The sequence below is a fragment of the Sus scrofa genome, chromosome 1 (genome assembly GCF_054392235.1).
Source record: "Sus scrofa isolate SSC_HxYL_T2T_F1_AM1 chromosome 1, Sscrofa_HxYL_maternal_Yorkshire_Landrace_v2.0, whole genome shotgun sequence".
NCBI lineage: Eukaryota > Metazoa > Chordata > Mammalia > Artiodactyla > Suidae > Sus > Sus scrofa.
The window spans coordinates 267,912,814-267,923,590 of NC_139383.1; the positions used below are offsets into that span (position 1 = coordinate 267,912,814).

The 10,777-nt window shown below is 40.9% G+C and overlaps 1 protein-coding gene across 9 annotated transcripts in view; it reads right to left on the bottom strand.

Annotated features, from left to right (window-relative positions):
* Window positions 1–10,777, bottom strand: part of ASTN2 (astrotactin 2) — a 915,666-nt gene that overhangs the window by 217,471 nt on the left and 687,418 nt on the right. The gene's annotated exons all lie outside the window — the stretch shown is intronic.

Below are 10,777 nucleotides of genomic sequence, written 5' to 3' on the forward strand. Positions count from 1 at the left end.
TAATTCAAACTGCTGGGCATAAAATAGGATCAAGGATGTATTGCACAAGCCAAGGAATAGGGCCAGTATTTAGTAATAACTGTAAATGGAAAGTGACCTTTAAAAATTTTATAATTTTTTTTTTTGGCTGTGCCTACAGCATGCAAAAGTTCTTGGGCCAGGGATCAAACCCATGCCACAGCAGCGACCCAAGACACAGCAGTATAACACCGGATCCTTAACCTGATAGGCCACGAGGGAACTCCAAAACTTGTATGATTTTTTTTTTAATTACAAAAAGGCTGATAGGCAATGTTTTCGGAGAACATTGCTCAAGGCAAGTTATTTCTCTCATTAGCTTTCTTCTTCCCTAGAGCTGTGCTGCTAGGGACAGGAAAAAGGACTAATAAGCCTACCCATCAAAAAATAAAATTAAATAAAGATAAAGGGCTGAGACCCATCAGGATTCTCTTTCTTATTGCTGAGGAAATTAGAAAAATTCATAATAGCTATGATCTTACAGGCCAGAGGTGCTATTCCCCTTGTGTATATCACCTCATTTGTTCTGTATAAACCATAATTGGCTTCACTATCGCTTTTTAAAGCTGAGGAAATGGAAGCTCACAGAGGCGAGATCAGGGAGACCTAGATTTCCAGTTGGACTTGTCTTACTTCTAACCACTTCCCCAGTGTCTTAAGCTGCCTGCACTCTCCTCTACTGCTGGAGATTCTGGTTACCGACTCGGGACCTCAAATATGCAATTTCTGTTACTTCTGCCCATTATATCATAGTGATAAGCAATATGACCATTAAATAATAGACAACGAATAGGGAGTTGGCTAAAAACCTATGTGCATCCACATAGTGGGGTCTATGTTCTCCAAAAGGAATTAGGACAATTTTTTTTTTAATGGCCACACCCACAGCATGTGGAAGTTCCCAGACCTGGGATTAAATCTGAGCCATAGCTGCAGCAGTGCTGGATCCTTTAACCCACTGCACCACAGCAGGAACTCTGAATTGGGACAATCTTTATATGTGATATGAAGTAATCACAATAGGTTTTATTAACTGGAAAAGACAAAGTACTTGACAATATTTTTAGTGCTTTCTTTTGTGTCAGAAAGAAAGGCAACTATAAAGATATACACATATAGATTGATAGATAAAATCACATTGTATTTATATTATGTCTATATCAATAGATTGATATAACATATATTATACATATTATATCTATATTAGAGTTTTCTTTTCACTAAGAAACACTGAAACAATTAACCAAAACTAATAAAAATGGTTACCTACTGGGGGAATCAAGGAAATAGGGTCAAAGGTTTTAGTGAATCTTGCTTTGTAAGTTTTAGCTTTGGAACCACAATAAATTTCTAAACATTTTTTTTAATCAAAGAAGACAGACAAACACCATCTCTACAAGTCATATGCAAATTTTAAAAATATACATCAGCCATATCAAAGTGTTGGTATAACTACACAGAGAGAATTATTCTGAGAGGCTTTAAAATGACGTATTTTGCTTTTACATGCTTAGTGAGAAGTAGTCCAAAGAGGAAATGTTCTGCAAATAGATTTTAAAGTAGATTTAATGGATGTACTGCTAGCTGTAATATTGGTATTGCTACTTGGAAACTGTGATGGGTATATTGAGGGCTATAGCAAACAAGCCACTATATTACTATCATTAGGAACGAAGATTCTCAATATAAGAAACAGACAATTCAGGTATAAACTCAAAAGAAGTTGAGAAGACTTCTGCACCCTAAAATTTCTATTGGAAATCATATATGCTTATGATTCCTTTTTCTCATTTAAAAAATAAACATTGCAGAGCTCTGTCTACAGAAAAGGTCTGGAAAGAATGATAACCCAATGGCAATAAATACCCTTAATGCCCAGACTCTCATTTTTAAATACCATTTCCCATTAAAAGGAACAAAACATTCTTGGAAAAACTCCTTATTCCCAAGTCTGGGATAGGTCTGGTACAAGCTGAACCTGGGATAGCTTACTGTGCCAAAAACCAAGAGAGCTGCCAAAGACCAATGTGGTCATTTCAAAAGGACAGAGAAGCCAATTTAGAGGAGCTCACACTGGCCTAACATTAAACAAACTGGACAAAGTGGACAATGATTACAATGTGTGAAAACAGATCATTTAAATAAATTTCCTGTAACTCATGTTGTCCCTCAAGTCAAAACCAAATCAAAACCAAGGCCAAAACCCAAATCAAAAAAGAAATGAACAGGAGTTCCCGTCGTGGTGCAGTGGTTAATGAATCTGACTAGGAACCATGAGGTTTCGGGTTTGATCCCTGGCCTTGCTCACTGGGTTAAGGATCTGGTGTTGCTGTGAGCTGTGATGTAGGTCGCAGACGTGGCTCGGATCCAGTGTTGCTGTGGCTGTGGTGCAGGCCAGCGGCTACAGCTCCGATTAGGCCCCTAGCCTGGGAACATCCACATGCCGCAGGAAGCGGCCCAAGAAAAGGCAAAAAGACAAAACAAAACAAAAACGAAAAAAAAAAAAAAATGCACAAAACCTAATTGCTCACCACCAGGAATGGCTAAGAGACCAGCTCATTCTGAAAATTTTATAGGAATCAAAGATGTTATTATATGAACCAGATTTCAGGGTAACCACCATTTCCTTTATGGAACTCTTGTAGTTAATACAGGCAGGAGGAATGACAGAAAATTACCATTTTGCAATCTCTAATAAAATAATAGTTCTAGGAGTTCCCATTGTGTTGCAATGGGTTAAGAATCCGACTGCTATGGCTCAGGTTGCTGCAGAGGCATGGGTTCAATCCCCAGCCTGGTACAGTCGGTTAAAGAATCCATTGCTACAGCTGTGGCTCAGATTCAACCTCTGGCCCAGGAACTTCCATATGCTGCAGGTGCAGCCATTAAAAAAATTAAAAAAAAAAAAAAAAAAAAAAGCTCTTGACAGCTATTATCAATGGATCCCAAAATCGTCAGGACAAAGGCTGATGGGAAATAGTCTAATGAATAGTTTGCACTTGTACCACCTGAACCTGCTAATCAAACCTAACATCCCTAAAAGCAGAAAACCAAACATTAAGTGCCTTTGATATGATGCCATAGAAAGTATATGGCACAGCCTGTATACTACAGCTGGTGCTTCTTAGACCTACAGATAGAATTCAATGGTCTATAACTTTTTATAGAAAAACAAAACACGTCTTTGTTTTCAGTATACTTTAAATGCAATTTAGCACTTTAAATTATGAATGCAGGCAACAAACTACAGTAACAGAGCACTTCCTAGGTCTCTGATACAATTGAATACACATATATTTATCTCATTACAAATAGTTCTAAACATTTACATTCAACACTACTTAAAAAGCATGATAGTTATTAGGCTCTTTACTAGATCTCGTCATTAATAAAGGAGAACATACACTGCTACATTACAAATGTGGTTCTTTTACACATTGGTCATTCTATCTTGATAGAATTCCGGTCCCTGTGCATACACATGTAAAACATCCTGAGAAGGAGGAGTACAGTCTTCATCATGCTACAAGAGTCCATGGGGGGTAAAAAAAAAAAAAAAAAAAAAAAAAAAAAAAAAGTCAATGTTTTCAAGAAATAATGGCATGGGCAAGATTATAGGTGTAACTACTTCAGATTAAAGGGGACCTTGTATAACGTCGACATTCTGATCCTTATTTAAACATACCTATTATAAGGATATATTTTGAAGCAATTAAGGAAATTTGAATATGAACTGCTAGATGTGATAATGGTGTTGAAATTATGTTAAAAAAATAATTATCTGTTAGGGACACATACTGTGGTATTTACAAGAGGAATAATGGGCTATCTGGGGTTTGCTTTAAAAGACTCCAGCAACAAAAAAAGCAAATTGAGGGTGAAGGATAGCTGAAGCAAAATTGCCAACATAGTATTGACAATGTGTTTGCAGGGTGATGGGCCCAAAGGGATTCGTTAAGCCATTTTTTCTCCTCGTATGTGTACTTTTCTCAATAAAACACTGAAAAAAGTGGGATGCCGAAAAGATTACACAAAATCAGTAAAGGCAATTACTGCTGGGGAACAGAATGAGGAGTGATTTTTTTCACATCTACATTATGAATTGTTCTGATGTTTGCTTCTAAACGTATTTTCACGTGTATTATGTATAAAAAAATACAAATGCAATCCAGTTTTTCTACTTTTAGAATAAATTAGAACAATGCTTAGCAGTGACATGAAAATATGTGCGTGGAGGGGTGGGGTTGATGGGGAAAGGAGATTGTCTCTTAGCCTTCTGCCACCCAGTCTTAAAAGACACCAATGGATGGACAGGGTAATGGTAGCCATCATAAAGAGAAAGCTGGCTGATATCTGAAAGCTGGCCAGGTGATCTGAACTGGGCTTGACACGTGGGGCTGAGTAGAAATAAGGCCCATGGGGAAGCTTCCAGTAGCCCTCACTTAGCAGTGAGCCAGGTTGAGGTTGAGGACACGGCACAGGGAATGTCCTCTGAGCAAGCCTTCAATGCTACCAACTTTTATCGAGTACCTACTCAGTCAGTGTTTGATTAGTGATGATCTTTTGCAACCCTAGCAGGACCCTATGAGACCTTTCCAGAACAGACCCTCCCACCATGGTCTCCTGTCGGTAGGTAGAAAAACTGTAGACTCCTAGGCCTTCCCCAAGTTCCAAAGTGAAGATTTAATCAGAGAAGTGAGAAAATGCAGAAAGAAAAGAGTCAAGCCAGGCAAAATAATAACAGTTTAGCCTTTAAGCAAAGTCAAGGACCTTTAGTTCCTCAAGGGCTAGAGCTAATATTCTGAGCCACACCCTTTGAGCTGTTTGGCAGATATGGAAGCCCCTACCAGGTGGAAGAAGCTAACTGTATGCTGCCCACAAGGACATAAACCCAGACCAGTCAGAACCAAACTGATGATGTTGACTTCTAATTATCTCACCACCAACCAGTTAGAAGGTCCGTGAGCTGATCATGCACCCCACAAACCCCCTCCCTCACCCTGTCTTTAAGAAACCTTTTACTGAAAGTCACTGGGGAGTTCAGGTCTTTAGAGCACGAACTACCTGGAGTCCTCACTTAGAGCCCTGCCACAAACTTCCCTTCACTACACTGCTCTTTCTTTCACCACAACCCAGCGTCAGCAGATTGGCTTTACTGCCCTGCCTGTGGGCAAGCGGACCCAAACTTACCCAAACTTAACTCCATCACACTTTGACTATCCATACCAGTTCCAACCATTATCAAGTGAGTCTGGCCAATGCACAGAAATGTGTAGGATATTAAAAGCAAGACTCAAAATCCTAAACCAGATGTTTCCATCAGCTCAAGGAAATACATCTAAAGAAAGCACAAACCCCCCTTGTATAAGACCATTTCTGCAGTCTTATTCAAGATGGTTAACTGTTCAAAGATAAGCATGACAAATTCTTATGTAGCCAGTTTGACAACGATAAGGGCCAAAAAAAAAAAAAAAAGATTTCAAACATATTTCCATATTAAGATAAAAACATATTAGGAAAAAACAAACAACAAACAAAAAACACACTTGTTGGAGACCCAGCATGTTCATATGTATGTACAATTAGATTAAAAGAGAACTTGGTAAATATTTATATTTACATAAATATAACCGATATAAAGGTTATATTAAGATGTTGGATAAAACTGATTTTTTTTTTTGGTCTTTTTAGGGCCGAACCCACGGCATACTTATGGAAGTTCCCAGGCTAGCGGATGAATACGTTGTAGCTGCCAGTCTAAGCCACAGCCATAGCCACATGGGATCCAAGACGTATCTGTGACCTATGCCACAGCTCACGGCAATGCTAGATCCTTAACCCAATGAGAGAGACCAGGGATCAAACCCACATCCTCATGGATACCAGTCAGGTTTGTTATCAGTGAGCCACTATGGGAACTTCAAAATTGGTTCTTTTATTTTTTGTCTTTTTGCCTTTTCTATGGTCGCTCTTACAGCAAATGGAAGTTCCCAGGCTAGGGGTCCAATCGGAGCTGTAGCCGCCAGCCTATGCCACAGCCACAGCAACTCTGGATCTGAGCTGCATCTGCGACCTATACCACAGCTCATGGCAACGATGAGATTCTTAACCCACAGTTGGATTCTTAATCCACTGAGCAAGGCCAGGGATCGAACCCACAACCTCGTGGTTCCTAGTTGGATTTGTTAACCACTGAGCCACGACAGGAACTCCCAAAATTGGTTCTTTTAAAATGCTCTTTTATGCTGTACATTTAAATCAGATTCAAATACTTACTAGGTGCCATGTGTGTAGGCTAGACTGAGAAACACAGGGACTGAGTATGGCATAGAGAGATCAGAGTCAGAGTTTCAGCGGAAAGTCAACTAATGACAGACAAACAGACATATGTAAGTAGAATAAAAGACTGTGGGAGGGAGAAAAGAAAGGAGGGAGGAAGGGGGGAGAAGGAGAGCAGGGCGGTGAGTGAAAAGGATGGGCCTCTAAAATGGCCCATGATGATCTTACCTCCAGAGAGTCTACACTGCCTGCTATCTTGTCCACTTCAGTAACTTGTTTTTAATCAACACAATACAGCCACATTGAGGGATGTCACATCTGTGACTAGCTTACAGAAGACTGTGACCTTTCTCTTGCTGGTTTGGAGGAAATATGCTGTCCTGGAGAGACTGCTGTGGCGAGGAGCTGAAGGCAGTCTCCAGCCAAAGCCAGCAAGGAAATGAAGCCCTCAAGCTGGCAACCTTTAAAGAACCAAAACCCGTCATCATCTACCTGAGTGATCTTGGAAACCAATCATTCCCCAACTTTCAGATGAGCCCCCAGCCCTGGCCAATAACTTGATTGCAGCCTCATGAAAGACCACGAAGCAGAGGCTCTAAGTAAGCTGTACTCAGTGTTCCTGACTCACAGAACCTGTGAGATAAGAAATACATGTGCTTTTAAACCACAAAGTTTGCGGGTACATTGTTGTTCAGTGGTAGATAAGTCATATAGAGATATATCATTTTATATTATTCCATGAAAATTCTAGCAATTAAAAACCTCCAGACTCAGAAAAATTTGGTTAGGATATATTTGAGTTTTAACTCCTTCCACTGTCTACCCTATATTCCATAAACAAGACCTTTCTCTTTCTCCTCAGAATTCAGCTGCTAATATGGGAAGGAAAAGAGAACATTTTGTCAAAATAACAATAATAATGACAATAGCTAATGTTCACAGAGCATTTATTCAGGCAGTGCTCTAAAAACTTTAGCTCTATTAAATCATAACATTTACAACATACTATGAGGAAGATAACTATTATTATTCCCATTTTGCAGGGGTGGAAAGGGAAACACAGAAAGGCTAATGTAAAGTAAGTTGTCCAAGGTTATACAGCTTGTCAGGTGCAACAAGTTACCAAGCATTACCTCCAATCAACTTTTAGTATGTTCCCCAAAATAACCTTCCAGATGGATGAAACTGGGGTTCCAAACCCAGGTTTCTCTGATTCTGAAGCCCTCTACTACACACCGATGGACTTAATAATAATAATAAATGCAATACAATGACTGACGGTCCAACTACCTAGTTTTGGTTCCCAAACTTCTATATATCCTGGCTCCCACCTTACCTATTAGGAGCCATCCCTCAAGCCTTCTGAGAGGCTGTCTTCCAGGTGTAAGTCCTCACGTTTTATCCGCTGGATTGTTTTCAAGTCTCAATTTTTAGATTGCGTTTTTTTCTTTTCAGGTGACACTGGCACAGAGGATAATGCCATGTGAAGACAGAGACACACAGGGAGAAAACGACCACATGAAGCCATAGACAAATTGGAGTCATGCTACCCCAAACCAAGTGGCACTTGGGACCACCAGAAGCTAGAGAGGCATGTATCTGTTACCAAACTATCCTTGGGTCTAGCTTGCCCACAAGCAGCAGAGCCAATCTATTGACACCAGGTTGTGATGAAGGAAGGTGCCGTGTTTACTGCGGGGTGCAAAGCAAAGAGTCCAGGGCAGCTAGTGCTTAAAAGACCTGCGCTCCCCAAAGCTTCCAGGGAAAGGTTTTTGAAGACAAAGTGAGGGAGGAGGGTTGTGGGGTATGTGATCAGCTTATGGACCCTCTTCTGATTGGCTGGTGATGAGGTAATCAGGAGTCAACATCATCAACCTGGTTCCAACTGGCCTGGGGTCTATGTGCTTGTGGGCAGCACACAGTTAACTCTTTCCATTTGGTGGGGGTTTCAGTATTTGGCAAACAGCTCAAAAGGTATGGTTCAAATATTAGCTATAGCCCGAGGAGGAAGCAAAAGTCCTTGACTCTGAGGGCTGAACTATTATCACTTTGTTTTACTTGACACTTTTCCTTCTGCCCTTTTTCGTGTCTCTGATTAAATTTACTCTTTGACTAAAGTTTTTCCACAGATAAAAGGCAGGTGGAGGCCATGGGGGTGAGGAGGGTCCTGTTCCAGGAAGGCCCCATAGGGTCCTGCTTGGTTACAGATCCTCCCTAGAAATTTCAAAGAAAGCCTTGCCCCACTGCCTCCTTAATTTCAGACTTCTAGCCTCCAAAACTGTGAGGGAATGAATTTCCCCTGTGCTAAACCACCAGTCTGTGACACTTCTTACAACAGCCTAAGAAAATTGATACTGATACAGGTGGTTTAAAAGTTGTATTAAAAAAAAAAAACCATTATGGTTAAACGCTGAATGAAGGATTTTTTTATAATGATTTTTATTTTTTCTATTACAGCTGGTTCACAGTGTTCTGATGAATGAAGGATATTTAAAGTACTCCACAAAGAGTATTTTAAAAATGTCTCTGTGTATGAGGAAAATAATGTGCCCAGGGTATGCAAAGCCACAGGACTGAAATAAGTACATTTTCTCAGGGTGTTTATTTTAGCCTGAGATTTTGTGGGAAGCATGGTAATTAATTTAACTGGTAAGTAACTGGACATTTTAAAAAAAGGCAAACAAATGGTTTTAAAAGAAAAGGTTTTTGTTGTTTTTGTTTGCTTTCCTATTTCTTTTTTGGCCACCCCACAGCCTATGGAGCTCCCAGGCCAGGGTTCAGATCCAAGCTGCACCTGCAACATACACCACAGCAATACCGGATCCTTTAACCCACTGTGCCAGGCCTGGGATTGAACCTGCATTCTGGCACGGCAGAGATGCCACAGTGGAAACTCCTGTTTTGTTTTTGTTTTTTTTTCTTTTTAGGCCCACACCCTTGGCATATGGAGGTCCCAGGCTAGGGGTCAAATTGGAGCTGTAGCTGCTGGCCTACACCACAGCCACAGCAATGCAGGATCCAAGCTGCATCTTTGACCTACACTACAGCTCAGGGCAATGCCAGATCCTTAACCCACTGATGGAGGCCAGTGATTGAACCTGTGTCCTCATGGATGCTAGTCAGATTCCTTTCCACTGAGCCACGACGGGAACTCTCTGTTATTGCTTTTTAAAAGCATGATTGGACTATATCCCCAGGCTGTCAGGAGTACTATTAGTTCCTGTCTATGACAGGGGAAAGGTCAGTACAAAAATATGAGTCCTGAATTGAGATTTGGGGCTTGGAGTTTTGGTTTTCATCAGACAGGGTGATAACTCCCCACCTAGTCTATGGAAGGTGTATAAGTGAGGCCTTGAGGCTGGGAAGAAACGGTTTGACACTGGCTCCCCCATCTTCCCTGGCTGCAACACAGTGGCTGGTAGAAACACACTAGGCTTCCGTCCAGAGAACTTTCTTGTCATTCTGGTTGCACTAAGTATCCACCACAGCAGAAACCCAAGGCAGAGGACAATCCCTCCTTTTTGCTGGCAGTGCCGCTCAGAACAACTCATCTGAGCATCTACGCCTTAACAGGATCATGCTCTGTGGTCATGACAGGCATGACTTGCCCCATTTTCCTTGAATTCTTAAACATCCTCTCTCTTTTTTTGAGGCTTTAAAACAAAACTTCCTCAATACAAAGAGGAAGATAGCTGGTGTTGTATAATATGACTAGTTTTTGGATGGTGGTTTGGAGCATGTGGTAGGTCTGACTGGCCTGGGTTTGTGCCCCAGCCCTGCCACTTCCCAGAAGGTGACTCTAGGCAAGCCATTTAATCTTGCTGAGCTTCAGCTGCTTCCTTTGTAAGATAAAACTACTGATGCCTACTTGAATCCTGGTTGAGAAGATTAATTGTGACATAGGGCAATAACTAAGGAGTGCCTGGTATATTGTCAGTGTTCAAAAAATGGTCCAAATTCACTTGATTGACCTCACTGAATCATTTTGCAGCTGGAATAACTCTAGGTCAGACAGGGGATGTGATTTGCCTAAGGTCGAATTTCTGAATCTGACTCACTTACTCAGCAACTTCTCTGCTGGGCACAGTGCTAACAGATATGAAAATGAACAGGCACTGTCCTTCAAGGAGTTCACAGCCCACTAGAGAGGATCGTAGGGAAGTGGGTAAGTAAAAGCCAAACCTGGTATGCGATTTGTGAGAAATCACCACGTCCCAGGTCCTGGTACTCGCTGAGAACGCAGTGAGCATACCCTTAATTAAATGCAAACCACTATATATTAACAATCTCAGTTAATCCTTAGAGCAAATCTGATCTCCACTTAGAAAGAAAGAAATGGGCAGAGAGAGTAAACACAGTTAAGAGGCTGGGTTCTCAAAATCAGTCCAGTCTGGGCTTTATACTTATGAACAAGTGGCTCTGTTATTTAGCTACCCAGATATCAGCTGCTTACCTCATAGGGTTTTGATGAAGATTAAGT